Source organism: Adiantum capillus-veneris, chromosome 18 (assembly GCF_014529385.1).
Source record: "Adiantum capillus-veneris isolate H3 chromosome 18, ASM1452938v2, whole genome shotgun sequence".
Classification (NCBI taxonomy): domain Eukaryota; kingdom Viridiplantae; phylum Streptophyta; class Polypodiopsida; order Polypodiales; family Pteridaceae; genus Adiantum; species Adiantum capillus-veneris.
Genome location: NC_140948.1, coordinates 132,105,543 through 132,113,412, shown reverse-complemented (window position 1 = coordinate 132,113,412; position 7,870 = coordinate 132,105,543). Strand labels below are relative to the sequence as shown.

General features: G+C 42.4%; 1 pseudogene; it reads right to left on the bottom strand.

Moving 5' to 3' along the window:
• Window positions 1–6,118: 6,118 nt before the first annotated feature.
• Window positions 6,119–6,640, bottom strand: LOC147436440 (uncharacterized; annotated as a pseudogene).
• Between the last annotated feature and the right edge of the window lie 1,230 nt (window positions 6,641–7,870).

Sequence of the window (7,870 nt, the reverse complement as noted above, 5' to 3'; positions counted from 1 at the left end):
GTACCAAAGCCATTGAGTGGCTGCTTTCCCGTGGACGTAGCCCACATTGGGTGAACCACGTATATCGTGTGTACTCTCTCTCTCTCTCTCTCTCTCTACACTATAATCTCGTGTATATAAATTTGTCTCTCTCCATTAAGTAATCTACTCAATTATCTAATTAGCTACGTCTTATTTCCTAACAACTGGTATCAGAGCAAGGTTTGCTCGTAGCTAAATTATCTCAAGGAAAGGATTCCTTGAATTGAGTGGGAGTTATGGCGGAGGAGGGGAAGCTCAAGATTGAGAAGTTCAACGGCAAAAACTACCAACATTGGAAGATGCAGATTGAAGACTATCTCTATCAGAAGGACCTCTATTTGCCACTAGGCGGTCTTGCGAAGAAGCCCGCAACAATGGCAGATGAAGCATGGATTGTCCTTGATCGAAAGGCACTGGGAACAATCCGGTTAAGCTTGGTGTCAACGGTGGCCTTCAATGTTTCGGAGATGAAGACCACGGAGGACTTGATGAAGTCACTTGACGACTTCTACGAGAAACCATCGGCATCCAATAAGGTATTTCTTATGAAGCGCTTGTTCAATCTAAAGATGGCAGAGAATGGTTCAGTTGCAGAACACCTAAATGACTTTAACACAAACATAAGTCAACTTCGATCAGTGAAAATCAATTTCGATGACGAAGTGCGAGCTCTCCTTATACTATCATCTCTACCGGATAGTTGGGACAGCCTTGTGATGGCTGTAAGTAATTCTATCTCTGGCACAAATACTCTTAAGTTTGATGATGTTGTGGGTGTTCTTCTAAGCGAGGAAATGCGAAGGAGAAGCACAGGAGAATCATCAAGTGCTGCACTATCAGTGGAAACAAGAGGAAGGCTTAAGGAGAGGTTCAAAAACCAAAAGGGTCGTGATCGCTCAAGATGGAGCAAATCACGAACAAAGTCAGTTCTTGAATGTTGGAACTGCGGCAAGAAGGGCCACGTCAAGAAGGATTGCTGGTCCAAGAAGAAGAAGAAGACAGAGTCTCAAGACAACAAGCCAACATCGGAGGCCAATGTGGCAGGTAAAGTAGAGCAAGATGCTCTAATTCTCTCATTAGACAATGTGTCTAATTCCTGGATAGTAGATTTCGGGGCTTCATTCCATGCGACACCACACAAGCAACATTTCCAAGACTACACCAAAGGTAATTTTGGGTATGTATACTTGGGAGATGATGAAGCTTGTGAGATTGTCGGCAAAGGTACAGTTTCTATCAAAACTGCTAACGGAAATGAATGGAAGCTGAAAGATGTTAGGCATGTTCCTTCTCTTCGCAAAAATTTGATCTCTACAGGACAATTGGACGATGAAGGTCACAACATTGCATTCGGAAACAAACGGTGGAAGATCTCAAAGGGATCTTTGGTGGTTGCCAAGGGTGAAAAAGTCAGTACACTTTACTTGTGTGTTGTTAGCACGCAACCTTCAGCTTGTGCAGCAACTACAGAAGTTGACAGTGCGGTGTGGCACTACCGACTTGGGCATATGAGTGCCAAAGGAATGCAAATCCTTCAAACAAAGAAGCTTCTACCAGGTTTGAAAGAAGTGGACTTAGAGTTCTGTGAAGATTGTGTTTATGGTAAACAAAAGAGGGTAAAATTTCAAAAATCAGGAAATGAAAGAAAAAATAAAAAACTTGAGTTGGTTCATTCTGATGTTTGGGGTCCTGCAAGTACACCATCACTTGGTGGCTCATTGTACTATGTAACATTCATAGACGATGCGACTAGAAAAACATGGGTTTATGTCATGAAGAATAAATCCGATGTATTTTCCATATTTCAAAGGTGGAAAGCCTTTGTGGAGAATGAAACAGGTACCAAGGTTAAATGCCTCAGATCCGACAATGGAGGTGAATATTGCAGCCAAGCTTTTGAAAGCTTTTGTGCTAGCAATGGAATTCGGAGGCAAAGGACAACCCCAAGGACACCTCAACAAAATGGGATTTCGGAAAGGATGAACAGGACAATTATGGAACGAGCACGAAGCATGCGGCTACATGCAGGCCTACCGCTTGAACTTTGGGCGGAAGCTGTAAGTACGTCTGTGTACTTAATCAATCGGTCACCCTCAACGGCATTGGATGGGGGAGTTCCAGAAGAGGCATGGACAGGTAAACCGGTGAATTATGCATTTCTCAAAGTGTTTGGGTGTGAGGCTTTCATGCACATAGATAGAAGCCTAAGATCAAAGTTAGATGCAAAGTCCAAAAAGTGTTTCTTCATTGGCTATGGAGAAGGAGACTTTGGGTATCGCCTATGGAATCCTGAAGATGGTAAAATCTTAAGGAGTAGGGATGTAATTTTTAATGAACAAAATATGTACAAAGATTACTTGGAAAGAAAACAAACAAAAGAAACAGGTGATGAGTACATGGAGCTTGAGGACGGTGAAGACTCAAGGATTGCAAACGGTGACAATGTGCAACAACATCAACCAAATCAGGAGCCTCAACCTATTCCCCGAAGATCTACAAGAGCAAGTAGACCTCCAGAAAGGTTTGTTCCTTCCTTCAACCATCTCTTGATCTCAGATTCTGGAGAGCCGGAATCATATGAAGAAGCTATGCAACATGAATCCAAAGAAGAATGGACGAAGAGCATGCAAGTGGAGATGGACTCACTACATCAGAACCAAACATGGGAGTTGGTTGAGTTGCCTAAAGGTAAGCGGGCACTTCAAAACAAATGGGTGTACAAGATAAAGGAAGAAGAAGGTGGGAAGAAAAGGTACAAATCTAGGCTTGTGGTAAAAGGTTTTTCTCAAAAGAAAGGTATTGACTTCAATGAAATATTTTCTCCTATTGTAAAAATGAACTCAATTAGGCTTGTCTTAAGCCTTGTGGCTGCTCATGATCTAAATCTCGAGCAAATGGATGTAAATACGGCATTCCCTCACGGTGACTTAGAGGAGGAAATCTACATGCTTCAACCAAAGGGGTATGAAGTAAAAGGTAAGGAGAAAATGGTTTGCAGATTAAAGAAGAGCTTGTATGGTTTAAAGCAAGCATCAAGACAATGGTACTTGAAGTTTGATCGATGGATGTTGGATCATGGATTCACAAGATGCAACTCGGATCACTGCGTCTACACGAAGAATTTGGGAGATGGGAAATTCATCATCCTAATGTTGTATGTTGATGACATGTTGATTGCAAGTGCTAACATGCAGGACATCAAAGACCTAAAAGAGGAGCTGTCCAAATCTTTTTCAATGAAAGATTTAGGTGCTGCAAAGAGGATACTTGGTATGAAAATATCAAGGGACAGGACGAAGAAGACAATAAAGCTATCTCAAGAAGATTACATCAAGAAGGTACTAGAAAGGTTTGCAATGCAAAATGCAAAACCAGTTTCTACACCTTTGGCTGGTCATTTTAAACTAACGAAGGATATGTGTCCAAAGACACAAGAGGAGATAGCCTATATGTCTAAAGTTCCATATGCTGCAGCGGTAGGTTCTCTAATGTATGCTATGGTCTGGACAAGGCCAGACATTGCACATGCAGTGGGAGTTGTGAGTAGGTTCATGGACAACCCAGGTAAAGAGCATTGGCAAGCTGTGAAGTGGATACTTAGGTATCTAAAAGGGACAACAACAAATGCTTTGTATTTTGGAGGAACTGATATTTTTCTAGAAGGGTATGCTGATGCAGATATGGCAGGTGACAAAGATACTCGAAGGAGCACTACTGGCTATGTGTTCACGGTTGGAGGCACAGCAGTAAGCTGGGCTTCAAAGCTGCAGAAAGTGGTTTCACTTTCTACCACGGAAGCAGAGTATGTAGCAACGACGGAGGCAAGCAAAGAAATTATGTGGCTTCACAGATTCTTAGAAGAGCTTGGATTCAAACAAGACAATTGTGTCTTATACAGTGATAGCCAAAGCGCTATCCATCTTGCGAAGAACTCAGCCTTTCATTCAAGGACAAAGCACATTGAGGTGAGATATCACTTCATACGCACTCTTTTGGAAGAGGGACAACTAAAGCTAGGAAAGGTGCATACAAGTGAAAATCCTGCAGACATGTTTACAAAGGTGGTCAACAAGGAGAAGTTGAGCTTTTTCTCATCTTCAATCGGCATTCAAGGATAAAAAGCCAGAATGGAAAGCAGTCACAGGTTTGGTTTGGAGATCAGTCTCCAAGTGGGAGATTGTTAAGTATGGAGCCTGATTTACCCTTGTAATTTTCTGTGGTAAAAGCGCACATTTGTAAGGCCCCCATTATGAGGAGAAGCCATCGTGCGTGAAGGAAAATCACTCACCGGAAACCAAAATTTTCACGGACAAGAATCAGGGGCAACTTTAAAGGCCTCGGGGGCGGAGGCCCCCGGTCGGAAAGTGGTCGGAAAACAACCGGTCGGTTGGCCGGTGGCCGGTAGTCAATGGCCAATGGCCGGTGGCCAGTGGCCGAATTCAATGGCCGGTGGCCGAATTCAAAAGCGGACTTGTCTTCTCAAGGGCGGCCACACATGGGCGGATTGGAGGGTCCGATTTGGACTTATTCGCACAAGGGCGGCTACACATGGTTGTCTCTCATAAGAGAGGGCAGCCCTTTTGGCCTATAAAAGGAGGCCATTTCTACACACATTTCATAGTGTGAAGTTGATGCAACAAGGTGAGTGTGAGGTGGTGAGAGTGAAGCAAGGCGGGAGCTCCATTAAGGGTATAATCCCTTTGTAAACTACTTCTTGTTTTGAAGTACCAAAGCCATTGAGTGGCTGCTTTCCCGTGGACGTAGCCCACATTGGGTGAACCACGTATATCGTGTGTACTCTCTCTCTCTCTCTCTCTACACTATAATCTCGTGTATATAAATTTGTCTCTCTCCATTAAGTAATCTACTCAATTATCTAATTAGCTACGTCTTATTTCCTAACAGAGACCTGTCATCTCTTCTCCTTGAAACCAGTAAAGGTATGCTTATTAGCATACTGTTTATGCCAACTGAAAAAAACAGTATGATTATTAGTATACATAGTATGCTAATTAGCATACCTTCAATTAGCATACTGTGAATTTTTGTTTGTGCTAACTTTCACTCACAGCATAGTATGCTAATTAGACCACATAGTATACAGAAAGCTGTCATCTCTTCTCCTTAAAACCAACAAAGGTATGCTAATTAGCATATTGTTCATGCCAACTGGCATAAATAGTATGCTAATTAGAATACACAGTGAATTGGAAGCTGCCATCTTCTCCTTGAAATCAGCAAAGGTATGCTAATTAGCATACACAATATACAGAAAGTTGTCATCTCTTCTTCCCTAAACCAGCAAGGGTATGCTAATTAGCATACTGTTTATGCTTGTTGGCATAAACAGTATGCTAATTAGCATTCCACTCCCAACTTAGTAGGCTAATTAGCATACATAGTATGCAGAAAGTTGCCATCTCTTCTCCTTGAAAACCAACAAAGTTATGCTAATTAGCTTATTGTTTATGATAACTAGCATAAATAAGTTTTGCTAATCATTATAAATAGTATGCTAATTAGCATTAGCATACACAGTATACAGGAAGTTGCCATCTCTTCTCCTTGAAAACAAGAAAAATCTATGCTAATTAGAACATTGTGTATGCTAACTAGCATTAACACTATGCTAATTAGCATACCATTTATGCTAACTAGCATACCCACAGAACACAATTAGCAAACCTTCTTATTATCATATTGTGCAAGCCACTGGCCTTCTTTGTACACATCTTTCCAAACCCTGATGCCTTTCTTCTAAGCTGGGTGTGCCTTCTTTTACAGTTTCCATTTATATTTGTGGGGTACGTGCCCAAACCATATGGAGTCTTGCTGTTAAAAGCGTAAATTGTAAGAGACCAAAGGAGGTGGACTTTGAGCTTGTTTCATCACCTATCTAGAGTTCTACATTTTCTTGATGAGCTTAGATCCTCTATGTTTAATGAGACAGGTTGTACAAATGATCTCTCTTAAACTGAGACCGTCTGTGAAAGACACCAAAGCCATGTAGCACACAAGAGACAGAAGATACCCAAGTTTTTGATAAAACTGCATTATCTCCAAGCAAGAAGTATATTGAAGATCCAATGATTACAACTTAAAAGCTGAAGGGCATGCTATTATAGATTGCTTCATAGCTTTCTAGGTTGATTGTGTACACCTGCCGTCTCCTTGGGATGTGCTCCATGGGTATTTTGATACATCATACCAGATGTGAAAGTACGTGGACGATGGGCTGTTTGTGGTCTATCTTGAAGGTGTATGCATCCAATTGCTCGTAATACAGACCTTGCACAACATATGATCCTCTATCAATTGCATTGCCCCACTCATCGAGTTACCCCTTCTCCACCTTCTCCTTTGCTGCAACACACTTGACCAGGTAGAAATCCACATCCTCGACGTTGGTCGAAGCATCTGGATTTACAGCAAATGTGTCGCCAGCACATAGAGCACTTAACACATCATGGTGACCTTTGTATGTGAAGTCATCATAGGTGGTTGCTTCATCTTCCGGCTCAGAATCTGACACAGCCTCATCAGGTAATGGCAATAGAGTATGATAATCCCAAGGCTGCACGTGAGCTTTATTGATGCAGCGATTCCATCTTCCATGCATGCATGCATCACAGAAGCATGCCAAGGCTCTTGTTGCAAGGGCAGTTGGATCCCCAGGGTTGTGACCACAAAAAGCATGCAGAGAGCGGGTTTTTGCCACAGTGGCACAATTCCACTTCACCTCCCTGTTCACTTCCCCCTCTTTAACCTCCCAGAACACACGGGCACATTCCCTTTCTTTTGAAGGATAGTGTGAAGGTGCTCCCTGCGAGACAGGTTTGCTTGGCAATAAGCAACCACATTAGCTGCACACCGCAAAATATCTCCATTAGGTTTTAGCTGTTCATGGGTCAAGGTTCTTTTCACAACTGCTCTTGCACCATCATACTCTCCCTTGCTGTGCCCTGATCCAAAGAAGAACCAGCTCATCCCCATATCTGTGAGTCCACCATATCTTGCAGCGAAGTAAAAAGGCCTGGCTCCCTTGAACTGTGAGGCCGCACCATCAGACCACAACCAATGTTACTTAGGAGTGACACCCTCTTGTTGTAACCAGTCATGGTGTAGCATGAAGCAGTGTTGCACGAACAACATGTCATGCACCTTGTCATCTAATATGAAGAAGTGGATGGTTTACCTCCCCTGCCCTACGGTAGTATGTTATGTGTACAAAAATGGTTACTTGACTAGAGTGCCAATGCATTGACTGAATCTTATTTTGTTCCTTGAAGGCATAATTCTCTGCAAAATCAACAACTGATACGACGACATCGTCCCAAAACCGAAGAAGGAAATCCTTGAATTGTTGTCCTTTCCATCGAGCCACATAATTATGAGTGATAAAGATCTCCAACTTGGTCTTCAAGAGTTGAAGAAACTCCCAGCACTGCATTTCTTTGTGCAAAGGCCTGATCTTTTCTTTTGTTACTATTTCCATGCTTGTCTTGAGCTTGTACATATGCAAATACTTTCACATTAATACTATTACCTCGCTTTGTTGTCTCCAAGCAGCATAATTTCAACCTATTCACTCCACATGTCAGAACACTCTCCCATCAGGCATTCCCTTCTATGGAAAATTGCATCTGCCGGCTTTGGACAGAGAACAGACTCCCACATATGTGTGACACCTTTGAACGTGTGATGTGAAGCCAGGCACCCTTGCTAATGTTCTCACCTGGGGTACAGATACTACATATACAATCACAACCTGCTCTATGCAGCCCAAAAGCACGAGAGCGCATGTGGTTCAATGTGTCCTTCAAAAAAGACATCTGCACATGGTATTCGC